At 47.0% G+C, this 26464-nt stretch overlaps 1 protein-coding gene across 1 annotated transcript in view; it reads left to right on the top strand.

The window, feature by feature from the left end:
- Positions 1–13626: 13626 nt before the first annotated feature.
- The window catches only part of LARGE1 (LARGE xylosyl- and glucuronyltransferase 1), a 602997-nt gene continuing 590159 nt past the window's right edge, over positions 13627–26464 (top strand). The window contains exon 1 of the mRNA XM_059936844.1: positions 13627–14093. The gene's annotated coding sequence lies outside the window, so the exon portion shown is untranslated. The remainder of the gene's footprint in view (positions 14094–26464) is intronic.

Below are 26464 nucleotides of genomic sequence, written 5' to 3'. Positions count from 1 at the left end.
TGCAAGATTCTCCCTCCTACTCACTAAGCTCCAGCTACCCTGGCCTTCTTTTGGCCCCTCAAACCTACCACGTTCTCCTGCTTCATTGCTTTGCACATGCTGTTTCTTCTACTTGGAATATCTTGTCCTCACTCATTGCCTGAATTACTGAATTACTCCTACTTCAGATCTCAGCCTAAATGTCCCTTCCTTGGAAAGATCATCCTGAACTCTAACTTTGGTCCTTTTCCCATTGTACCTATTTTGTTTCCTTTGCAGTATTTCCCTAATTAACAATTAAGTATGTATTTATCCTTGCTTAATGTTTGTCTCTCCAACTAGATCCCACTCTCTGTGAGAGAAGGAACACATACCTTCACATCTGGCACCAGGCTAGAAGAGGAGGCCCTCAAAAAGTCCGGTTAAACACACGAATGTTAAAATAAACTCGAATGTCTTCATTGGAGATATTTTCCACCAGCATTCAGCACATACTTTACCTAGGTTGGGCAGGAAAGAGTTAACTCATTACCACATTAGTCTCAATGGAAGGGTGAATCCAAAGCAACAATTAGGCTAATTGTTAGGCTAATCTGGCTGGCTTTGGGGTGGCTAATCTGATCACCAAATATGTCTTCTTGTGTTCTTCTTATGTTTGGTTGAAGTGGATGATTGTTTTCAAGAGAAGATGCAGTATGTGAATTCTCACAGCCTGCTCCCATTGGGAAGTTGGAGTATATACTTTTCACTAAAATTACAACACCAAGCAAATCCTTCAGCAGCTGATGCTCATAAACAAAGGCCCTATAACCAGGCACAAGAAAATAATAAGTTGTGATCGTCTCCCTCGTGAGCATGAAATAGCTTTGGTTGGTCACACATTGCCTTTTGCAACTTCTTACAGCACAGTAACATGGAAAAGTGGGCCTCTCAATTGAGTTTTTATTTCTACCAACTATGTAGCTATTGGTGGGGATGGAGAAGCAAACAGTCATGGGTCACCTTTATTGAGCCAGTGGAAGCAGCAGGAGCTTGAATTCATAGACAGACCCTTCCTCTGTTTGAGAAAGTCTAGGTCTCAACTAATGAGGATCTGAAAGGTATAGTCCCCACAGGTAGAGCAGTATAGTGATGCACAGTGAAAGGAAGGGCTGAGAATTGTAGCTTTGCACACCCCTCTTGTTCAGAGTATCGGAGAACCAGGTGGCAGGAAAAGAGAAGATTCATTCTCAATCCAGCAAGCCCTATGTGACCCAAGTTAGCCAGGGAGGGGACATTGGGCCAGTAGCTATTTGTGCCCATCAATCTCTGCCCAGCTGTATGTAGATCTGGAAAACAGTTCAAAGCTACCACTCTGAGGCTTAAGCTAAGGGAAATCCATCATCAGTGTATTGGTAAACACTGCATGTAGGTGGATTTGTTCTTATTTGAGGATAAACAAGCAGGAAACAACAATTATATGAAGCCAATGAAAGCACTACAGAATAAGGGAGAGGGAAGAACATCCTAAAGATTTAAGGAAAAGGGAATTCTGTCAAAATGATTTACTGTTGGAAATAAAGTAATACTTTAGAACCTGCTTGATATCCATAAAACTGGAGCAGAAAGTCCAAGATGTCAGGACGAAGAAAATGAAGTTAAAGGGGAGACAGATGACATAAATAAGAATTGTAAGGAGAACAAAAAAATGAAATACAAATAGAAAAATTAAAATGTACAATGAAGCAGTAAAGAACAGAAGTGAACATATGGAAATGTGGATCAGTGCAAGGGAGGACAAACCAAGGTAGCCCTCTCTGAAGGTGTATATCAATGACAGGGTGTTAAAAATAACAAGATGGTGAATGGTATCTGTATTAGATGACACATATAGACAAAAAGTATAGGGAACTCGCCTGCATCTTTATCCACCTCTTCCCCAGCCATTACTCAAGGTTGTGAACAACCTTTCAAAAGCTCCTACAGCTTTGTTTTAGCAGCTCAGAGATGTACCTCCAAATTCATCTCTTAGTCTGTGCTATGATCTTAATTTGTTCTGGTGCTCGCACTTTACAGAGGCAAAATGGCAGAGCGGTTAAGAACACAGACTCTAGAAATAAATTATCTGTGTTTGGATTCCAGTCCTACTATTACTGTGTAACCTTTGGTAAGTTATCTGACTTCTTTATGTCCTATTTATCTCATCTGTAAACTGGTCATGATGATGATAATACAGGTGTCCCCTGCTATCCGAAAGTAGAGCGTTCCTATGAGACCTTTTGTCAGCCGAAATGGTGTAAAGCGAAGAAGCAATGACCTTAGGACACATCTTGCTAACAGATTCTCAAAATAGAGGGAGATGAAGCCCAGATGCTCACAGGCACAGTTCAAAGCTATGGCGGCTCGATGCAGACATGCTCAGCAGAGTATAGACCTCCGGGAAGGAGCTTGGGTGGGGCCACTCTTACCGCTTGGGGTGCTTGCTGCCTCGGTCAAGGCTCCCTGCAAAACAAATGCTGGATGCTATTTTTGCTTTTCGCCTTTTTTTGTAAAAGCAAAAATTCTCTTCAGATTTCTTTTGGTTAGCGAAAACAGCTACTAATGTAGGTCTTCCATAAAAGAGAGGTGGCGTAAACTTTGGAAAAGTGTTATAATAATAACACCCTCATAAGGTTTAGTATGATTAAATGAGCTAATGCGTGAAAGTGTTGTGAACAGTACCTAGTGGATTGCAAATCCATGGCAAGTCATTATTCATATTTTCTGCATTGTCCTTGGTTTCCTCTTTTTTAATTTAATTTTTTACTTTGTATTGGAGTATAGTTGATTTACAATGTTGTGTTAGTTTCAGGTGTACAGCAAAGTGATTCAGTTATACATATACATATATCCATTCTTTTTCAGATTCTTTTGCCACATAGGTTATTACAGAATATTGAGTAGAGTTCCCTGGGCTGTACAGTAGGTCCTTGTTGATTATCTATTTTATATATGGTAGTGTGTATATGTTAATCCCAAACTCCTAATTTATCACTTCCCCCCATGTTTCCCCTTTCATTACCATAAATTTGTTTTCAAAGTCTGAGTCTGTTTCTGGTTTGTAAATAGGTTCATTCATATCATTTTTTTTTTTTTAAACATCTTTATTGAAGTATAATTGCCTTACAATGGTGTGTTAGCTTCTGCTTTATAACAAAGTGAATCAGTTATACATATACATTATGTTCCCATTTCTCTTCCCTCTTGCATCTCCCCCCCTCCCCCCCTCCCCATCCCACCCCTCTAGGTGGTCACAAAGCACCGAGCTGATCTTCCTGTGCTATGCGGCTGCTTCCCACTAGCTATCTATTTTTTTAAGATTCCACATATAAGTGATATCATATGATATTTATCTTTGTCTGATTCACTTAGTATGATAGTCTCTAGGTTCATCCATGTTGGTGAAAATGGCATTATTTCATTCTTTTTTATGGCCGGGTAATATTCCAATTTAGTATGATTAAATGAAGTAATGCATGAAAGTGTTCTGAACAGTGCCTCTCAGATTGCAAATCCATTGCAAATCATTATTCACATCTTTTGCATTGTCCCTTGTTTCTTCCTCTCTGCTCAAACCTGGTTGATATTTCAGGGTTGATACTTCATTTGAGGCTTTCAAGTGACCTTCTAGACTTTGGGCTTTCCCTTGGCTCTACTCTCTGGAGCCCATGGAGCTCTTGGATCCCCCCATACCCTGTCGGGGGCTGGTATCCCAGATCCCCACACAGGGGAGTCAGGCTAGAATTATAACTATTTTTTGCAAAGGAAGTGGAATAAATAAGACAGATGTAAACATAATTTAGTGAGAAATATGCTCAGATTTACTTTGTAGAGTTAAGTTGGTTAACATGTAGGCATGGGGAAAAGTCAGTATTAGGAAGCTAGTGAGGTGGGTTTTGCAGTATTCCAGGTGAGCTAAGGCAGTAACAATTTGGATGAAGAAGTGGGAATGGATTTGAAGGATATTTTGAGGGTAGGATGGACAAGGATTGGTGACTGAGGAAAAATAGTGGATGAGTCAATGAAAAGTTAAGAATTTAACCCATCACCTTTTAATTTTTCCCCCTCTATCCATTTGGCTGTGAGCCACTAAAAGAACAAGAACTGTCTTTATTTGTATTAAAATTCTCAGTGGTCAGCGTAGTAACTGATACACAGTAGGAATTCAGATACTACTTGTCAAGTAATTCTAGACCCAACTTCTTACCTTTCCAGTTTCTGAGCCCTTAAATAAATGTGTCATCTTAGCCAGTCACACCTTTTTTTTTTTTTTTTTTTTTTTAAAGTAGATTAGTGGATGCCAGCGGCTGGGGTGAGGGAGGGATGGGGGTTTGCTGTTTTTTTTTTTTTTAAAGTATTTGTTTTTATTTATTTATTTATGGCTGTGTTGGGTCTTTGTTTCTGTGCGAGGGCTTTCTCTAGTTGTGGCAAGCGGGGGCCACTCTTCATCGCGATGCGCGGGCCTCTCACTATCGCGGCCTCTCTTGTTGTGGAGCACAGGCTCCAGGCACGCAGGCTCAGTAGTTGTGGCTCACGGGCCCAGTTGCTCTGCGGCATGTGGGATCTTCCCGGACCAGGGCTCGAACCCGTGTCCCCTGCATTAGTAGGCAGATTCTCAACCACTGCGCCACCAGGGAAGCCCAGTCACACCTTCTGCTTATCATTTTTGCTGCTTCTTAAAGCTTGAAACTCCTTCCTTTTACATATGGTCAACTCTTGCCATATCTTCAGCCCAACAAGAACCTTCTGCTTTTAGACATTTTCCAAAGACTCGATGAACCATGGTAATCTCTTTCTTCCAGAGTCACAGCACTGCTTATCTTTACTGCATCTTTCAAGAATACTCAATGACAACTCTTCATATTTATCTAATATTTGCAAAGTCATTTAACTCTTCACAGTAAATGCTGTCTCCTGCATTGGATTTGGAGATTCTCAATTCTAGGAACCACATCCATATTTCTTTCTCCCACCTTCCCCACCTCTCCTACCCCGTAGAATGTGTAGCACAGTAGTAATGTGTGAATAGTAGCTACTATTCACATCATCATTCTAAACACTCAGGTTACATTTTTTAACTTCTTAAGTGAGCAATTAAAAAAATTATTTAAGATGAGAAATCCCTGACTTTCCAGCAGGAATTGGTAAAACACTGTCAGAAATTGCCCTTGCCTTACTTCTAGGCATGCCCTAATCTCCCATGAGAGAGGAGAATAATTTGATGCTTGGGTTTCGAGTTTAACTGGGACAGCAATGACTGCCCCACCCACACAGAGGTCATCCATCTAAATCCCCTAGTTCTGTGACCATAGCATCCTCAAGTCCAAATGTACAGAAGTAAAAGCCAACGGTCCAATTGCCATGGTGGAGAAAAGAGCTGTTACGGGAACTTTGAGTCATCAGCAGTTCTCAAGTCAGGTTCTTGCCAGAATGTAGATCTTCAAAGGTCAAAGCAAAGGTTCTGGAGGCAGGATCCAGCCCCCATGATAGAAATACTGGCAGTAACTATGGGGTAGGGGTGAGGATGGTTAAAGGACCAACTAAGCAGGCTGGGTCTCAGGATTTGCTTCAGACTCAGCGGGGGATTGGAGTGTTAAGTAGATCCTCAGGCAAAGTGAAGTTGTGGTTCAGTAGACCAAGTACGGATGATGGGTATTAGATGAAGTGTGAGAATTGCAGGTTAATGCTCATGAGGCATCTAGGTCTCTGTTCATGCCAAGCATAAAATAGCAAATGATTCCCAATCCAAATTTCACTCTTGGGAAGAGAGGGAGTGCCTTGTACTTTTCCAGGATCAGCCGTCATTGCATCCAGGAATAGGGAGGAAGAGAATTGCTGAGTCTGAGTCTTTGGACAGGAGGCCTTTTTGTCTATATTGGTTAGGATTTTTTTGGTTCCAAGTAAGAGAAATAACTAAAATTTACACAGGTAAATTTATTGGCTCATGTAAATGAGGAATTCAGAGTGAGGATAAGTTTCAGGGCTGGTCCTATTCAGTGGCTCAGTGGCGTCATCAAGGGTCCTAGAGCAGGCACTATTAGTTTGTACACAAGAGCCACTTCCTCTCCTGCTTTGTTAACAAAACCCAACAATGTTCAATTTCCAGAAGGTGAATCATGATTAGTGTAAGTCAATCCTAAGGGGGAAGTATAGTAAAAGAAAAAGTGCTTTCTGCCTGCCTTTTTCTTTCTGCTTTGGATGCTGGTTCGAGAGCATGATGTTTGGAGCTACCACAGCCATCTTGTGACCATGAGGCAACACATAAAGCCAATATGCAGCCGATGGCAGAGTAGTAGACTGGATATAAAGATCCTGGGTCCTTGATGAAACCACTGAGCTGCTGCACTAAACCTGGACTTGCCTAGCTTGAGATTTCTCATTATGTGAGATCATTATTTAAAGTCCTATGAGCTGGGTATTCTGCTACTGGCAGCTCAAAGGAATCCTAACTGATATATATTGGGTTTTCTGTCTTTCTGTGCTCTGCTGTTCTCCGTGTCAGTTTTATCCTTTGTGGCAGCAAAATGACTGCAGCTTTGTGTCTGTGGACCACGTGGTCCAGAGGTGAAAGAACACTTTCAGTAGTCCAGCATCCCAAAGTCCTGAGAGTCACCTTGATTGGACCAGCTTAGGTTGTCTACTCAGCCTTGCACCAATGATGGTAGTCAGGAGTATGGAATGCATTGATGAGCTTATGCTATTCAGGGTCTGCTCCTGGAATGAGAGACAGGTCAGGTTGAAAACAAAATCTGGATTCTTTCAGCAAATGCTGTCAGGACCTTGTTCATCTCCCCTAGACCCACCTTGGGGATCACCTTCATCTTTGATGGACAGCTTCCGTATACACTAAAGGTTTCCTACCTTAAGCACCTGTAACTCTCTGCTGTGGGTGTTGTCTGGCCAGGGGAGCATGGTAGAACTACTAGGAACTGACCAATTTCCAGAAGCAACCCTCAAAAAGGAAGGGATTTGGTGGGTAAATACTCCTCTAGGTTTCTTGGCCCTTAATGGGACAATTTCAAGTTATTTTCTATACCTGCCCCATCCAACACAGTAGCCACATGCGGCTATTTAAATGTAAATCAATTAACATTAGATAAAAGAAAAGATTCAGTGTCTAAGTCACACTAGCCTCATTTCAAGTGCACAATAGTCACAGGTAGCTAGTGGCTGCCATATTGGACAGGGCAAATATATAACATTTCCATCACAGAGAAGTTGTTTTTGTTTTTTTGTTTTTTGGACAATGGCATTCTACACAATCTCTTAGGGGGTCCTTATCAGAAGAGCACCCATTGACCATTTATTAATTCATCCCTTGTTGGTCTTCCTCCCTTTCCTATTTCATTTCCTCACTCTCACTGAAGTTTCCAAATAAATCTCTTGCCCCCAAGTCCTTGTCTCAGGGTTTACTTTTTGGGGAGCCCTACTAACACAATACCCTCGGGATGAGAAAGGGGATATAGGAGGTGGTTGACTACCGACAAGTGTCCTCCACAGCCTTGCTACTCAAAGTGTGGTCCATGGACAGGAACTTGTTGGCAAAGCAGAATCTCAGGCCCCACTCCAGGCCTGCTGAATCAGTATTGGCCTTTTAATGAGATTCCCAGGTGATGTGTACGCACATTGAGGTTTGAGATGTCCTGATCTATGAGTCCCTTAGATAGAGAGAGCAGGAAAAAAGCAAGATCTGATAAAATATACCCACACAACTATGACAGCCATTTAAACAGAAGTTTTTTGCCTAAAAGCCCCAAAAGGAATAAGCCATCATCTTTTATTTCAGGACTTCGATGTCTTTACCAATGTTTGAATTTTTTTTTTCATTTTTGTTTTGAGGGTCTTGTGATCCAGTGGCTTGAGGTCCCCTTATCTTTATGGGGGCCATGATCTCAGGAGAAAAGCTCACTCTGTCCTCTAAATTGATCTCTTTAGCACTGATGTTTCCTTCCTGTCTGCAGAGGGGCTTTGGGTCCCCAGTTGAGCATTTTGTCATAAGGTGATCAGGGTGCTATATACCTGGTAAGGTTTTCCTCTGATGGACTTTCACAGTCAGTGAGTGAATAAACTCTCTCTCCTAAAGACAGTGGGATTCTCCATCTAGAACCAAATTTGTTCTAATTAGCTGGCTCTGAGGTTTTCAGTGGCAAGTTTTCTGGATGTTAATAATGCTATTTTGAGAATACCTGTACCTTGCCTGCTTGATGAACACGATGATGGGAACATAAACTACTTTTTTTTCCACTCGGAAAGACTTCATCCCCATTCTCTGTCTCATGTCTCAATTCTAGACTTGCTTTGTTTTTAGTTAAATTATGTTCAAATCACATTTCCATTAGTGTTAATTTGGTGGCTTTTGCAACATTCTTTAATTCTTCAGCTAGCAAGTAGCTTGTTCCCTGCTTAGCCCTGATGGAGGCATTTTGTTCTGCCCAGGAATGTCTTTTGATTATTGGCCTCAATGACAGAGAAGAGTTTCACACCCAGTGCTTAAATTTACATCTGAAATGTGTCTGGATATGACATCTTTTGTAGATATTTCTGCAGTATTGGTTAAAGGATAATTAGGTTTCTCCATATCTGTGCAACCTGAGTGCTGTTTGATTCTTGACCCTCATAAAAGACAGCTTAACCTTATTTACTGATAAGATGTGGGAAATATATTATGTGACGGCTAAGGATTTGGAAACTCTGAGAATTTGATTGCTAGATATTGAAGTTTACAAAAAATTGGGGGCAAATTTATGTATGGTCAGGGCTGATATTCAGTTGTTTTGACAAACATTACTTGTTAAAATATTGAAATCCTTCCATATTGGCTGTTAAGTGTCCCCTCCCCCACCCCACCATTCCAGCTCTACCCTGCCTGTCACCCCAGCTGCCACTGCCCTCCCCAAGGAATCCCCCCCCCCAACCCCGTCCTCCCACCTCCACCTTCTCACCAGAACCTACACTAAAGATTTAATACCTGGCCTACCAGGTGCTTCTGATCTTGAGAAGACAGCAGTGAGTGGAGGCTTGCAGCAAGATCTTAGTTCCCTGCCCAGAAATTGAACCTGGGTAGCCTGGGTGAAAACCAGGAATCCTAGCCACTAGACCAGCAAGGAAGGGCTAGAGGTTAGAAGCAAAGTTCCCCTGGCTCTTGCCCCGTTTGAAAGCAAGAATATCTAAAGGAGGCAAAAACTGTAAAAACAGGTACAAAGTTTATTATTTGAGACACAGCACATTAAGTGGGAGAGCACACAGAGAAACAGTTTATTTAAGGCAGAAGCAAGGCAGAGATACACAGCCGGAGAGAAAAGGGTGTGGGCATCTTCTCTAATGAAGCGGAGAGCCCCAGAGAGGTGATCAAATCACTTATATAGAGCAGTTCTTCTGGGTCTTTGTTTGCCTTTGGCCAATTATCTCACTTCTTTTTCCACACCTGACCTGTCCTAGGTTCCTCTCTGACATGCATGCACATCTTTTAGCCAAGATGGATTCTAGTGCAGAGGCCTATGGGAAGGTTGACAATACCCATTATGGGGTGACACCCCCTGCCTTTGGACCCCCAAGGAGACTTTCTGCGCATGTGTAGTCAGGGAGGTCTCCTTGACCTCAAGAATGAGAAATATGTGGTCTCTTTATCTTTTATCCAAGCAGGACTCAGCTCCTCCTTGCTCCTGCCATCATCTTTATCTTGGAGTATCTGTCCACAGGGGACAGATTCCAGCCGCTCAGCCTGGGGCCCATCTATCTCCTGCTTCACTTCCAGGACTCTGGTCTATTGCTAGTGCCCCTATGGTTGGCTTACTTCCCATAAGTTGTTTGGTGGATACCCTGCTGCATAGGTTGCTTAAAAACTTTTCATGTCACCCCTGTGAGGATGCGTTCATCTTGCTACCTAGCACTTGAAGAACATTCAAAACATTCAGAAAACAGCCCTAAAATCTTAGAAGGGAGGTTCTATTTGGAATAGTAAAAATAATTGGGTTGACTTAAAGATGGTGACAGTATCTGGCCACTTTCATCTCAATTAATGCAATATTCCTTTTTCTGTTGTATATCTTGGAAGCGAGAAGGGTGGGGCGACTAAACTCTTGACTCATGAGTCAAAATGGGACTCTGGTCTTTTAAGGCTTAATGCCCGATTTGCCTCCAAACTTTGCACCATGCTCTTAACTTGTTTTTAGATTCCAGTTTCATTAGTACCCAGAAAATGAGACTTGGAAAAACGGAGGTGAGAGCAGGTTTTCCTTCTTCCTCTTTGAGATGCTTCTAGGGCCCCCTAGTGACTGTTTTGAGACAGGTTTCTTACGATTAGGTCTCCTTGACCCTGATTTTTAAAAAGAGACCTTTCTGAATCTCTCCCGTGACAAGTGTGGAGATAGATAACAGTTGGTTCAGAGGGCTCAATATTGTTTCATTTCTCAGTTCTTAGCAAAAGCAGTGCAGATTCCTTAGAAATAACAGATATATCACCTTACATATTTTATTCTGCATTCCTCATACTATATTATGTCATAGCTGAAATCCTTTGAAGACATTTATATCCGGTTTGTGTCAAAGGGCTATAATTCATAGGCAAGTACATCCTACTTTTGGAGATATAGATAAAATCTTCTGCTGGTGGGGCAAAGGAATTCTTTAAATGTGGGGCTTGACGTGATATTAACTAACAGAAAGGTTCCGTTTGTGGAATAATTGGCAACATTCCTGTCTTTTACAGCATGAGATATTCCACTGACTTTGGAACACTGCAACACTGAATTGATAGAACGGAGCTTTTACACCTTTAAGGTGCTTATTGACTGATGCAAGTAATTTTTGTGAAATTCCTGAATAATGAATATATCTTCAATGTACCTTGCTGACCAGGGTGACTATTGTTCCCTCCCCGACCATGGGCATATTTTTCTTTCTAAAATCCAACGTCGAGAATGCACTACACTTCGGGAATTATAATGGAGATGTTCAGTTTCCACATGCTTATCTTTTAATTTCTGATGTTATTCCATTATTTTCTCCTTTGCTTGTAAATTTCAGGTCTCCTTCCTCAGTCAGAGCCTTATTAATATGTAAATGTATTGTAATAATGTATTTTACACCACTAATGAAGTGAAGCAAAGCAATGAATAAAAAGAAAGCCCAAATTCTTGCCTTAACTTTACCCAGTTCCGGGGCAGGGGTTGGAGTAGGGAAGGAGGAATAGAGTTGGAAGCAAGGACAGTCGGCCGCAAAAAATAAAAATGATCCCCTTGTTTTCAGCGCGTTCTAGAACAGAGCTGCACGCCACAGGAAGAAAGGAGCAGCTTTGGAGCTAAAAGGCTTGGCATTAAACTTTGACACTTTAATGGTCTCTAGGATATTAGATAATATTTTATCACATAACGCTCTTCTCCGACACGGTAATGGCATCAAAACCAGATAAGATCTCCTGTCCCTGCAAACGTGCAGGGCAAGCCTCATCCCCGCCGAGATAGGACAGCAGGACCCCAGCTTCGCAGTTAACTTATCCCGAAGCTCCAATGCAAACGTTTTTTACTTCTTCGCCGGGGACGCTGTTGTGCAAACGCTACCTTCTTTTGGCGTTCTCCTCGGCTCGGTGTGCCACTGAGATTAGGTAAACAGCGCTCCAGAGCCGGGGAAGAGCGGATGGTGGTGGTGGGGTAGTTGGGGGGTGGGGGGCTGGGTTGGGGAGTCGTTGCTTAAAGGGGCTGGAAGAGAGCGGATGGGGGAAGGAACCCGGCTGGGTCAAGCTAAAGGCCGTGAGCCGGGTTATTTAGGCAGGAGCCAGGTCCGGAGGGGAGCGAGGGACGAGCCTCCGAAGCACTTGGGTCAGCGCGGCAGCCCGAGCTCGGCGTCCTTTTCTTACGCACCCCCTCGCTTCACCACCCTTGCACTTTCTCTTTTTGCATCCTTCCCCTGCTCCTTCCAAGCGCTAGGGTGGGCTTCCCGCTGCCTCCTCTGAGACCAAGGGCTAAGAAAGCCGGCGGCCCGCCCGGCTGGGGAGAGGTGGGGGCCCGGGGGGAAGGGGACCCCAGAAGCCCTGGGACCGAGCTGACCAAAATCCCGGGAGCTGGATTACGCGCCGGAGCTCCGGTCTCCCAGAGTTGTCCATCCCTCTGCGTCCTCCTTCTCTCCCTGCCTCTGCTTTCTCCTCCTCTGGGTTTTCTCTCCAGGCCTCCTCCTTCCAGCCACTCTCACACCCCCTGCCCCTTTGCCCAGCCAATTTCACTCACTCCCACCTATAGGGGACTCTCGGCGCCCCACCCTCGTCTTTAGAATTGGGAGGCTGGAAGTCCATTCAATGGGATATTGAGGTCAGGGTTCTTGTGCCGGGAGGGAAAGAGAAAGAATGAAATCGTAACAGGGAGGGGGCGTGCTGTGCGTGCCTGGGGTGTGTGTGTTGGGGGCGGGGGGGGCCAAAAAATGCAGTTTCCCCGAAGAATAAGAAGCCTTGGACCGGATTCTTGAATACGTGGCCCCAAATGATGCTGTCAAAGCCCTTCAACGTGGCTTCTGGCAGCCTCAGCCTGTCCCATACTCTGCCCACCTTCGAGAGAAGCGGCGACCCGAGTAGAAGTGGAGGCGGGGAAACTTCCTACTTCCCACGACGGCTGTTTTGTACAAGGAAGAGTGGGCAGTCTGCACGGCCTTGCGAGCCTGCAAGAGTCTCTACGGCAGCAGCTGCGGACCCGTCCCGCTTCCCTTCCCCCTCTTTCCGCGAGGCTCGCCAAGCCCGAGGCGGCCGGGAGCGGCCGGGGTGGGGGGAGAAGGGCGGGGAGCTCCCAGCTTGCACGCTTTCGTCCCGACCCCGGCCAGAATCCCGGCTCCGGGTGTTGCTTCCGCCTGCGTGTGAGCGAGCTGAAAAAGTAGAAAGGAGGAGCCTCGCCGGGGGCGGGGCCTAGGCGGGGGCGGCCTCTCGGTCCGCGCGGCTGAGGCTCCTGCCATTGGCCAGCCGCGCCGTCACGGGGTGGGGGCGGGCGCCGAGGTGGGCGCCGGCCCCGCCCCCGCTCGGAGCCCGGCCCGGGCTCGCGGTCCCCCCCAGCTGCACAGACATGACACAGACACACAGTCACTGCAGCTGCTGAGCGAGCCCGGCGCTTTGGGCACGCGGCGGCGCGGCCAGCCCGAACCCCGGACCCCAGAGCTCGCCCGCCCGCCCGTCCCCCCGCCGCCCCCCGCGCGGCGGCCCCCGCCTGGCCGGGCGCGGGAGGCGGGGATCGCTTGCCGGCTCCGGCCAGTGGCGCCCGGCTGCCGGCGGCGGCTGCAGCGGCCGCCCGGCTCCGAGTGCCTGGCGCTCGGGGAAGCCGGCGCGTTTCGGAGGCGGCGGCAGCCGAGGCCGGCGAGCGCTCCCGGCGGCACCGGGGCCGCCCTCCTCGGTTCCCTGCACGCACCGCGCTGCGCCCCGCCTCCGCTCCGGTGACCTTCCCGGGGCGCCTTCCCCGGCCCCGCGCCCCCGGCCCCGCGCCCCAGGTCGGGGCGAGGCCCTCTCCAGCGCTTCCTTACCGCGGAGCCGCGGGCGGGCGGCGCAGGCCCGGGGGGAGGGGTCGCCGAGGCCGCCTGCAGCCCCCCTCGCCGCCTCCGCGCTCTGTGCTCGGCCGGGCCGGACTGCCGCTGCCCCGCCGCCGCGCGGGAGCCCGGGCGCCCGAAGCTGGGGGCGCGGCCGCGCTCGGCCAGCCGGGCTGGGAGCGGGCAGGCCCTGCCCTGAAGGGGCGAAGCGGCGGGGAGCGCGGGAGGTGGAGCCGGCCCCGGCGGCCGCCCGGCGTCTCTCCCAGCGCCCCCTCCCCGGACTCAGACCGAGGCGAACCCAGGCCCCTGCCCATGCGGGGCGCCCCCGGCTCCGTAGAGTCCCCGGGGCAGGGAGCAGCTCCAGGCAGCAGTGCCGGAGGGAGAGGAAGACAGGACTGTGCTCAGCTCCGGCGGCCCGGACCCTTCCCGTCGCGTTTGGAGGCGGGGGCCGCCCCGAAGTCTGCGCTTGTCACCGCCTCTCGGACTAGGGCAGCGCCTGCTGGGACCCCGACCCGGAACCCCTGCGCCTCGTAGGTGGCAGCGCCGCCGCGCCACCCAGCTCTTCCGCGGTCTCCCTCTGCCTGGCGGCAGTCACGGCCAAGGTAGGAGCCCCGGCGGTGCGAGAGAGCCGCCGCGGGGGCGCCCTGGTGAGCGGTGCCGGACAAGTTCTCCGAACCTGTGGCTGGTACCCCCTGTACTCGGGATGCTGGCGAAGAGGGAGGAAGTGAGGGCACGGCTTCTGCCGCCTGGGCCCGGAGCCCTGGAGAGGCTGGAGGTAGAAGTCGCGGAGTTTCTGATGTCCCCCAGGACGCGTCCCAGGGCCTGCCCTGCTCCTTAGGCTCGCGGGCTGCTAACTGAGAGAGCAAGGAGGAGTTTCCCGCTAACACCAGGAGGCGATGTCGACCCTCCCTCCCCGGCCGCTTGTTGGCTGTGAGCACCTGTGCTTTGGGGGAACCTGCTATGTTTAGAGCTGTCCCTTTGGGCAGTCCCCACCTGCCTTTCCTGGCGTGATGCTGTGAAGAACTTTTCTTTGCTCCTTGTTGCAGAGTCGAGGCCGATTTGGGGTGAGAGCCACAGCTTGTGAGTCCCTCTATTGGGCAGAGCGGTTGGCTGGCAGCGATAGCAGTAGAGAGGAAACCCAACCAGTGTCGGTCCTACTGGACAAAGCTGCTTGTGATGAGTGGTCACTGGGTAGCGATCCAGACAGTCTTGTGAAAGTCCTTGTTTCTGAAGGGTGGAGTGACTGACTCCAAAGTTTGTGCACCCCTAAGTTATTTTGCTCAATGCCTTATTACTGTCTTTAAAATTTTACTCTTAAGGAACCTCAGTCCTGCAAGCCTCCCCTTGCCCGTTTGAAATTTATTAAACCCGTGAGCTTTCTCTGGAACGATCTGATTTTAAATGGGTCACTTAGGAGGGAACAGATTGTCTCTCCTGCACTGAACCATCCCCCCGGGTGACCCTGTTTAACGGGGATGGATTTTTTTCGTCCCTGAGCTGATGTACCTCGGTTGAGCAGGTTTTTGCTGAATTCTGAATCTGTGAATTTTGTTACTCAGTCCATTAAAATGATCTCCCAAGGGAGCAAAATAGCAGCTTACACTTTGCGTGAATGTCACAGGAAGTTTTATAGGGTCTTATGTAAGTGCCGCAAGAGAGGGCTCAGGCTTCTGCTTCGTTCATGGGCTGGGGGTGGGGATGGGGAAAGGGTGGCAGGTGGACGTTCCCCTTCCCTAAATGCAGGTGCCATCCCTCTCTGGCACTGGTGGAAACCCAAAGTGCTTATTAACTCCCTGCCAGCATGCAGTCACTTCAGGTTAATTTTCCTCCTCACCTCTCCTGCCTTACCACCTCAGGAGTCAGCTTTGGTAGACTTAAGATAAGGGAAGCTTCTAAATTAGGAAAGGAACACGTGGAGGTTTCTCTTCTCATGTCTCACAAAAGGGTGACATGAATGAATTACTCACGGGCATGGTGGGTCCTCACTGGGGGTTAACAAAAAAAAAAAAAACCACTGGCTTGAAGGTTTTACACATCTCTTAGTGTACCTTTATTTTTCAGGAGTACACTTCAGTGAAAATTGCTTGAGGGAACACACATTTATCGAGCCTGGCCCTGTTAATTCCAAACTGGGAAGAGAACTAATTGGAACAGAGAGGCAAAATCGTTAAGATTTAGATCTTAGTGGGTTTTCGAGAATGGCTGGGAAAGGAAACCAGTCTCCCTAGTGGTATAGAGAGGTTTTTAAAGAAAAGATGGTATCGCTCTGGAGTGGGTGGAAGTTGCTGACAAGTATAGGCCCTCTGGCTTCACTGAATGAAGTGTGCCGGGTTGGGGGTTAACTTTTTGGCGTGGGATAATGCAGATTCCTTTGCCTTTTAAAACATAACTAGAAGGGCCTTGGGAATGAAATGAAAGGTTTTTTCCATCTCATCCTAGGTCCCAGGAGTGCTTCCACCTCTTGGGAAGGAGGTGAAGGTTTCCTGTGGTTCTGGGTTCCTGAGCTGTGCTTGAAAGTTGATGCAGGAGTGTCTCCATCCTTCAGCCACCTACAGTGGCAGGACACTAGGGGGGACTAGTTTTCTATTCCAGCACTGATGAACCTATGTTACAAAAGGCTGTGGTTTATCTTGAAGGCTCAGGAACCTAACTTTTTTGTACCCAATGCCTGCTTGCACTAATGAGTGGATTCCGAATGCTTAAGCAATGGGCCTGCTTACATCTAAAGTGTCATTTGGGCAGCTCAGAACAGGTTAACTGCAAAGTATTATGTGAGACTCTGAGCAGACTCAGTGATAATCTCTAAGTAAGTGAGGGCTATAAATTTTGGGGAGACAGAACCTCTGCAAACTCCATCCTTTGGGCATTAGACTGTGCTAACTCTAAGTTCCCTGGGGGTTTGTAATCAAAACTCCCCCTTTTGGTTTTTGGGCTGCACATCTGCCATCTTCATAAAGTCATGCTACCTCTGTTCTAGATGGAGTCTAGAACTGACTCCATTAAACTTAAAATTTCTCACAGTTATCCCCTTAAAAGTACATACCTTGTATTTATACAGATGTAACATTTGGCAGTGTGGTTGCACTTTCATCTCAGATGCTCTCTCTGCACTTTCAATGGTATTAAATCATTAGTGTCTAGGTGTCTTCCAGCAGAAATTGAAGATAATTCTATTTCCGCTGAAGAACAAAGCCGCGTGGCCCAGGCTTACCCACCGTGGCCAAGTCTTATCAAAGCTGACTCCAGAGGTGGGCAGACAGGAAAGGTCGGAGAAAGAGTCTAAGAAGAGACTACCCAACTCAGAATACTGGCAGGAAGAGAGGCAGATGTCGCCAAGGTTTAGGACTTCCTGGATTCTTAAAGACCCAGTGCAGCATATAGAGGTAGACTCAGCATTTGGATCTGTGAACCTGCATGAGTTATGACATTTCCTAGAACTCTGGAGTCTGGTAGACTGCATTTGTGATCCTTTACTCATATGTATAGTGCATATTTAGGTAGTTTGAGGAGACCTTTTGTTGTGGCATAGGGAAGTGGTCAGCATAAAGCTTTATTTCAGCTATCGAAGGCTTTGTAGATTGATTCTCATAGGTGCAGTATAGCCAAGGGGTTAGAGATTGGAACAGGAAAATACTATTAAATTTTCCATTGAGCATCAGCTAGTGAAAACTGGTCATGGGGAATATATATACTGTGATCTTAAGGCGTGAATGAAGTCTTGTGAATTTCAAGGAAGCCACATGGCAGAGGTCGAGGAAGAAAGTGACACAGGATCCTGACCTTCCTTAGGGTCCATGAATAAGGTGAAGGTGTCTTTGCAGCCAGAGATTCTCAGAGAGTGGGGAGCACATGGGGCCAGGGCTGTAAGACCCAGGGGACTGAGAACTCCAGGCACCCTGCCACTGACACCCCTTGGCGATACAGCCACTTCACGGGATCTGCTAGTGTTGATGAGGCTTTGCGGTTCTGCTCCAGAGCATTTGACATTGAGAGGTACTCAGGTCCTCTGTTCCTCCCTGACCACATTGACATTCTGAGAGACTTTTCTCCTTTTAACTTAGCAAGTAACAACTGAATGTCTATTATGTGACAGACGCCATACTCTGTGTAGAGGCTGCAGAGGGTCCACAATTAGTTTATAGTCTTTTGGGGGCAGGCAGACGTTGAACCATTGCTATGAACTGCTCACGTACAGGTTTGTTCAAAGTAAAACCTTGAGTTTGCCGGGATAGTAGAACAGGAGGGAACCCCATGCAGAAAGAACAGCATGGAAACCTTAAAATATGTAGTGTGAATGGAGAACAGTCAGTGGTGTGGCTGGAAGATGGGATGTTCTGGAAGAGGAAAGCTTGGTGTTAGCAGGGAAATAATTTAATAGGATTCCTAGTTTCATGCTCTGTGTATTCAAGCCGTGGCAAGAATGGTGGCTGGATAAAGTCCAAGAGTACCAGTTGATTATCCCACATTGTTGTTACAAACAGAAAAGGACATTTTCTTTTTCGTCCTTTATCCTTCTACATATAGCATTTTGCCTGTTCTTTAAAAAACTATTAGCAATGCAGATAAAGGGTCCTTTATCAACCCTAAGTCTGCCTTCTTGTGTATGTGAATTACATCTGGGGCTTTCATTACGTGATTATGCAGCAGTGGGAGAAATGACAAAGTTACTTGACAAATGATAGAGTGGCGGAGGGACACAAACTTTTCCCTGTGAGAGTGTATTCCATTTTGTCATATTTACTTCTGGGTAGAGTTACGGCTGCAGTTAACATTTGAACAAGGTTCTTGTGTTTGAATCATCTCAGTTCTGGCCTCAACTTTCTTTGCTGTTGGAAAAGGAAGAGATTTATAGTTCTGAGGATGGGTGTGGGCCTGCCTATGTGTGTGTTTTGTGGAATGAGGAAACTGTGAAGTAAGGAAGAGATGCAACGATGTAATGGCCAGAGGATATTAGAGAGAATGGAAAACTGCAGTTGTTGGAGCTATCCCCAGGGTCAAATATATTTCGTTTTTCTGAAACAGGAGCCAGGAGGACAGTGGAGGTAGAAGAACCCCAGTGTGTGTGTATGTGTGTGTGTGTGTGTATGTATGTGTTTGTTTTGTCTCTGTCATTCTTCCCTGAGTTGACTGGTAGGCAGGGTGGTATAAGTAAAATCTGGAGATCTGGGTTCTCATCTTGCATCATCCTATGCTAACTTGCTGTGTGACCTTAGAATACGTCTTGACCTCTCTGGGCTTCAGGTGCTGTCTCCAAGCTTCAGTGAGTTTTTCGTCTTTTAACTAGGAACGTAGAGGCTCAGAGAAAGGGCTTGCCTAAGTTAGTGGCAAAGCTCAGACTATTTAGGTTTTCTAGCTTTCCAGCTCTGAAATGGGAAGAGGCCTGACCAGTTCCAAGGTGTACTCTGCCTTGAAATATCAAACACTACAAGTATGTAGTGCTGAAGAGAAGAACCACAAAGTCTTTTCTGTGTTGGTTGTAGATTCCGTAGACTTGTAGACTGCATTAGAACTTCTTTGATACATTAGGCCATTCATAAACAGCTGGGCCTGCTTGCTAACTTCTTATGTATTATGGAAACCAATGGGTTTGGGAATGTTACCTACTCTTTGAGAACTGCTTGAGGATGATGTGCTTTGTGATAAAAAGCAGTGCTGAAAATTTTAATTGTTTCCAAATTAAGTCAATGAAAGCTGAGTTGAGCCTGTGGGATTCTGCAAAGCCTGGGCTCTAACAGGGAAAGGGGAATCTTCTCATTTTGCCAGGGAGGTTACCTCGTTAGGGGGAGCTGGGGGGTGAGTGTGAAGGGAGGGATGTTGGGAAGAAAAACAGATTCAGAAAAGCAATTGTGTAGAAGTACAAGTCAGGAAAATTGCAAACAGACTTAATTTTATGCCACCAAATTTGTGTTGCTAGAGAGAAGTTTCCTCACCATTCTGGCACTGATACTGTCCTGGGTGGAGAGGGCAGTGCTTATTGGAAAGAGGAGATTTGAAGTTAAGTACAATTATAAATATAAGGTTTGTGACATTATTATTTCAACGTTGAAGCTAAGCATAGGAATGCCCTGTTTTAGGAGAATTGGGAGAGTTTGTTTTTCACTCTTCAACTGTTTATTCCATAATTGAAGCTAAGTGTAAGAATGCCCTATTTTAGGAGAAGTTGGCTTATAAATCTTATTTTAAAAGCAAATAATTTAAGAGAAGTAATTGTTTGGGGTACAAAAGGATTTTTATTTTACAAAAAGGATTCATAGCAAGCATCTTTTTATTAGCTAGTCCCTTAATTGTATTTCAGGTTATTTGATTAACGCAATCATGATGGATGCTTTGGGAGCCTTACCTGTTACAGAAAACCAAGGGTTTTTCAAATATAAACTTTTCCGTGTTTTAACAAATAACTCACCAGGTTCACCTGCCAAGGAGCCTAATATTGAACTGTGTTACGGAAAGAAGGACAGTAGTTACATAAACTTTGTAACCACTGACAGACCACATGGTGTTACTTTGCTCACTTACTTACTGGGGGCAGGTTTCTGGTTTAAACTGTTCATCCTGGAGATTGCAGTCATAACTACTACCTGCATGAGTTCCTCAATCACCCTCATATTCTGCCTCTAAGGATATATCAGGAACAGAAGTGGCTTAAAAAGGAAATCAGGTAAGCGTTTCCAGGATTCTGAGTTTTCCTAGTTTCACAGACATGGAATTAATTTTGTTCCGCCTAAGTATATGGTAGCGGCAATATGCATGAGATATTTACAGAAAAAACCCTCGAAATTGTGCTCGCTCACGAAATATCTAGGGCTTTTGGTTTTTTTGTTCCTTCATCCCTTGTGAAAGTTTCCAAAAAAGAATTGGTTCTAGGAATGAAAGAAAATGTAAGGCGTTTAAGGCTCCAGAGGTAATTTTGGGTAATCTGGAGTGGTAGATAATCACAGACTGGGGCTAGAATGGGAAGTGCAGCCTCACCCATGATTTTAGCCTCTTTCGTCGCATTATGGGGCTGTGTTTTGGACGCGCAGCAAACGCACATGGAGATGGAGCCTTGGCTACTGGGCAAGGCTTGCTCTTAACAGAGTCCTTTTTTGACGTACCCAGGCCAATTGGGAAGAAAGGACTTCCTAATCTTTCCAGCTCTCCACGGTAGCATTAGAATTTAGGGGAATTTACAGCAGAACACAGGCATGCGGGGATTTCATTCTTCCTCTTTTTTCTTTTTTCTTTTTAATTTAAAATCAGTAGCCAATCATGTGGACTCTTTAGTGTTATTCTGTGATTAGAGACTGCCTTGATGCATTAAACACATGTTTGTTATTATTAAGGTTAACATTTTTGTGGCTAACTGGGAACCATCCCCTCCCTGCTTTTGTTTCCAGAACATTTGCGTAGGTCCTTAATCTGCCAACACTGTTTGTGTACCAGCCTCCTCGACTGATGTCAGCTCTCATCCGGGAAGGGAATGGTATTTTGTGCTTGTCTGGGGAGCCAAGAGAGGCGCAACCCAAGTGATAAGCAGGATGGGGCTTTTCTCGCTTCCAGGCACGGTGCCTGGTGCTTAGTAGGTCTGCACTGAATAAACAGTTGTGTCCACACAGAATGATTTGCGTTCCGAGTTGTGTTTCCAGCTCCGGGGGTGATGGGGAGGGAGAGGTGAGTGGATACCAGCAGACTCACAGCCTCGGACTCCTTCAGACCTCTCCCGAAAGCTGTTATTTTAAAAATGTGAAGGACATTTCAGATCAGCGAAATGAATTCTCTTAGGGATTCATTGTTGTGGTTCAGACATTGACGGCTTTGTAAAAAGGCAAGGAAAGTACAATCCTGGAATGCGGCGTGTGTTTCCTTTCCTCTGAGTTTGTAGGGATTTTGACTTATCTGGCCTGGGAGGAGTGAGCAGGCTCTAGCGCTTGTTCGTGTGTGCATGTCAGGGCGCCTTGAAAAGCGTCTTAAATACCTTAGGATGGATTGTGGGCGATGATCTTTCTGGCGCCGGTGATGAATGTGCAGTGACTTAGATGTGGATCGGGCCAGGGCTCCCACGTTCAGAGGACGAAGTGGGCCCGAGAAGACAGGGGGGACTCGAGTGCTTTTCATCCAGTAGGAAGGACTTTCCTCTCTGCCATCTTGGCGTCTTCTCCCCCTTCTCTGTTGGTGCGAATCCTTCCCACCTGGGCTTTGTAAGTACTTACGGATGCCTCCTCCATAAGTGGAAGGCAGATCTGTGATGTTGAGACAGCTCCGGGGCTGCAGGAGACCCTTGAGCCCGCTCGACCTTCATTTCACAGCTCTGGAAACTAAGCCTGGGGAGGTCGAGAGAATTATCCAGAGGGGAGGCAGATCCAGAGCCCCTGCTTCCTGACCACCTTATGTGGCCCAAGGCTCTGCCTTCTCACACCCCCTACTTTCTGGGTGTCTGTCCTCTGCTCCCTGCCCTTCCATCCAGCATACTCGACTTCAGTCTTTTCCTCACACACGTTCTTCGTGCTCTGCTTTTGTGCCAGGCACTCTTCTGTTTGATCATTTTGTGTCATTTCATCTTTATGGTAACCCTACGAGGTGGGTGGTCTTACTCTCCCATTTTCCAGATATGGAAGCTGAGGCTTGCCCAGGTCACACAGCTGTGGAGCGTGGAGCCAGGACTTGACTCACAGCTGTTCTGACTCCTCTGTCTGCTGTCTCTGTGCCGACCTGGCCTCTAGTCAGAATGTCTGCTTCCTGCCTACAGGCCCTGTACACTCTGTCTCCTTGATGGCATTGGTTAACATCTACTAAGCCAACATTCACTCATCAGCCAGCATTCATGAAACTCCTGCTCTGAGAGGTGACGGCTTGACATCAGGAACAGGGAGGTGAGGAAATCACCTGCCTGCGTCATCTAGTAGCCTCGTCTTGGTGAGGGAGGTAAATACTAATAAAGACGTGGACAGGGCAGTGGGCACTGTGTCTTGGTAGCATTACGCTTGAGGGAGTCAAAGAAGGAGAAAGTATTAGATTGGGTCTCAGTGAATAGGAGCTGGAAGGATAGAGTGAGAGGAAGCATCACCTAAAACACCCCAGAGGCCCTGCTTGTTCCCTTCTACTTGGCATTGTCAATATCTATGTACTTTCCCTCTTCTTTTCTTTATGTGTAAGTGCCTGAAAGCACTGGGACTGGGTTCACCCATCCGGCTACACTTCTAGCACTTAGGAATCCTTCAATAAACATTTATTCAATTAAATGGAAAGCCTTCTGTCCTTGCCCTCAAGCAACATAGTTAGAGAGATTGGGGAAAAAAACATGTGTGAGAAGTTAAACAACAATAGAAGATTCAGGGGCTTCCCTGGTGGCGCAGTGGTTGCGAATCTGCCTGCCAATGCAGGGGACACGGGTTCGAGCCCTGGTCTGGGAAGATCCCACATGCTGCGGAGCAACTGAGCCCGTGAGCCACAACTACTGAGCCTGCGCGTCTGGAGCCTGTGCTCCGCAACAAAGAGAGGCCGCGATAGTGAGAGACCCGCGCACCGCAATGAAGAGTGGCCCCCGCTTGCCACAACTAGAGAAAGCCCTCGCACAGAAACGAAGACCCAACACAGCCAAAAATAAATAAATAAATAAATAAATTTAAAAAAGAAAAAAGATGACTACTATCTTTAAAAAAAAAAAAAGATTCAAGTGAACAGTTCAGAGCAACAATAGGAATGATGTGGCAGTGCGGTGAATGGTTGTGGATTATTGGAACCCAAAGTTGATGGGAAATCAGAGGCGGGAGTTTACTTTAGCTGCTTAAAGGCAGTGGAGGTAGGATTTGCCTTGGGTCCTTGGACCCAGGATGATTAAGATTTGAATGGAAGAGTTAAAGGGAGGTAGAGCAGCCAGCGTAGGTTGACGAATGCACAAATATGAATTTTGGGGTTATAAAGTAAGTCAGCTTGGGTTTCCATTAGCGAGGAGCTGGAGATGAAGTTGGCAAGCTAGATTGGGGCCGTGGACTTTTGGAAGGCAGGGCGACTTTTGATCGGGAAGATGGTGTACGCAAAGCTCTGTTTTAGGAAGATGAACCTAGTGGCAGTATCGGGGCCAGATTAGAGTGGGGAGAGAAGATAGCTGGGAGGTCGCTGAACAGGCTTTTGTACTAGTTCGGATATGAAGTTAGTTCTAAAGGCCACTGAGCTAGAACTGGTACAGGCGGATGGAAACAGAGGGAAGCTTTGGGATTTCCTCTGATCCCAGTCACTGGTACTAAAGTCCGAGATGGTTTTCATTGCCCACTGGAAAGCGGCCTCACTGGAATAAAGACTGCTTGTGACAGTAGCAGTAGTTCTTAGAATGGCACTTTCTCCCTTGGCTGGGCTGGGCGTGGGGATGGGGCTGGGCTGAAAATGTCCTCTCCGCAGCCTCTCTTATTGGGGGTTTGTTCAGATGAGCCCAGGGTGATAGAACAACCTTTTTACCTAGTCTAGGATGACACCCAATAAGGGGTAGAATGTAGAATATTTTTCTTTTCCTCATGAGTGGTTCCTAAAGCAGCTGTGGAGGGCCGAGAGCAAAATTATTGGAACTCTGACATGTGGGCTCCGGATCCACCTTAAAAGTGAAGCTGGGCCATGCTTCCCGTGACTGGTGGTGTGTCTCTGCCCGAGGAGGGCCTTGCTGAGAGATTACAGTACGCACTTTTCAGAAATGTGGAGTAAGCCATTCTGGATAACAGAATTTTTCAAATAGGATAGTCCAATTCCTTATAGGGAGTCTTTATTTTGAATCTTTAAAGAACGAGGGCTTTTCTAGGATGTTCTGTGTACTTACCCTCACTGGCTCACTCTCAGCCACTGGAAAACGTCCATCTTTCGTATCAGGACACACAAAGCTTGTTGTGAACTGGGCCCTGCCTCTCTGCAGCCTCATCTTCTCTTGCCAACCCCACATTACCACCCACCAATCCCCAACTCATTATTTTCCTTCTTTACTGCTTATTTTCCCCCAAATCTGCCAAGCTGTGCACCTCCCTCTCCTTCTGGCTGATAAGCTCTTTCCCTCTTTATTTGCTTGGGATGCTTCTGTTTTTCCTTCAAAACACAGTTCAGGCGGTCTTTCCTTCAAGCTTGTCCTGATACTGGGTGCTGAACTGTATCTGTCCTTGGACTGGCTTCTCCTGCTGTGCTTTTCTGCACCATGTTTCCCGAGCTTCCAGACGGCTGGCTTGCCCGGATTGTGGGAGCCCTTCAGTAAAGACTGCATCTCATGGCTCTGGGGAATCTTCAGTGTTTTACCGTCTGCCTGGACCATGCTGTCTACCCTGTAAGTGGTGGGTGGTGGTGGTGGTGATTTTGGATTGCACTGAATTTGCTGTCAGGCATAATGTAACCTTTTCTAGTTGAACCTTGAGTATTATGCTGTACTGCAGGGGTATTCCTGAATCTAAAGAATGCATGCCCCCTTGCTGATGACCAGATGGTTGTGGGCCATCCCTGGGGCCCATTGAGGCCTTCAAGGAATGTGGTGCAGGTGGTGGAGGAGGTGGAGAAGGAGGGGGAGGGGGAGGGGGGGAGGGGGAGGAGGGGAGGGGGAGGAGGAGGAGGGGGGAGGCGGAGGAGGGGGAGGAGGAGGTGGTGGAGGAAGAGGAGGGGGAGGAGGGGGAGGAGGTGGCAGAGGGGGCGGAGGAGGAGGTGCCTTTGCTGCCTTTCCTGCTATTTCCTTGCTGCGTTTCTCTGCTTTTTCCATTTTCTCAGATCTTCAGCCTCCTCGTTCCTCTCCTCTTAGGCTTTTTTTTTTTTTTTACAAATTTATTTTATTCAGTTATTTTTGGCTGCGTTGGGTCTTTGTTGCTGCTCGTGGGCTTTCTCTAGTTGCTGAGAGTGGGGGCTATTCTTCGTCGCAGTGCGCGGGCTTCTCATTGCGGTGGCTTCTCTTGTTGCAGACCACGGGCTCTAGGCACCTGGGCCCAGTAGTTTTGGCTCGTGGGCTCTAGAGCGCAGGCTCAGTAGTTGTGGCACAGCATGGGCTTAGTTGCTCCACAGCATGTGGGATCTTCCCGGACCAGGGCTCGAACCCGTGTCCCCTGCACTGGTAGGCGGATTCTTAACCACTGTGCCACCAGGGAAGCCCTCCTCTTAGGCTTTTTAAACCCTGATGGAATCATCGTCAGACAATCTAAAACACATCCTTTCTTCAAGTGTTTGATTGAAGGCCTTATCCTCAAGTGTTTTCTTTTTTCTGGCCACGGTGTTGATCCCTAGATACTGATGGAGGCTTTGACTGTGGTGCCTGTTTACTAGGCTTAATACCACTCCACATTCCTAGAGACCCCATTGCAGAATTGCAATTATTATTGATTGAGAAATTATCAAATAGTGACAGGGAGTGGCTAGGGAGGACTGGATGAATTTGTGCAGAAGCTCAGCATCAGCGCCCAAAGACTCTTTGCTGGATAAGCACGTGTTTATGTTGGATATTTATTATTGCCTCTGGTATTTGTGAGGTCCATTTGGGTTTTTATTACACTGCCCTTGTAAGCCAGGCATTGGTGCTGCATGAATAGGTTTGCTTAGTGAATCACGGAGGAGTGATAGATGAACCCTGGGCATATCAGACGGTTCGTGTGATCCAGGTACCGTGCCTTATGAACCTGCGCTTGGCATGGGCACTGGTTACATGGTTCAGGAAGCCCTTCGCTTTTCCTGTGGTGGTCTGACCTAATGCACACCAAAGGATGCTTTCTCTGGCTCGTACTTTTTGACATTTTCCTTTTCGTTCCGCTCGGGTTTATCCATAACTCCTGTTGACACAGCATTTTTGAGCTCATTAAATCTGTTAATGTGTGTGTAATGCTTGGGACAGGAGCTGGTACACAGAAAGCACTCCATACGTGTTAGCTGTTGTAATTGATGTTTGCATTTAGAGCCTCTCCACTGTTTCTCCCTCTCCCCTTTCTGGTGGTTGTGCTTGGTAAAATAAGAAAACAGCTCCCGGGGATGAGGAGGGGGAACACCGACTTTC

Source organism: Balaenoptera ricei, chromosome 10 (assembly GCF_028023285.1).
Source record: "Balaenoptera ricei isolate mBalRic1 chromosome 10, mBalRic1.hap2, whole genome shotgun sequence".
In the NCBI taxonomy this organism is placed as follows: domain Eukaryota; kingdom Metazoa; phylum Chordata; class Mammalia; order Artiodactyla; family Balaenopteridae; genus Balaenoptera; species Balaenoptera ricei.
The sequence above is the reverse complement of the archived record's forward strand: the minus strand, read 5'-3'. Positions and strand labels throughout refer to the sequence as shown.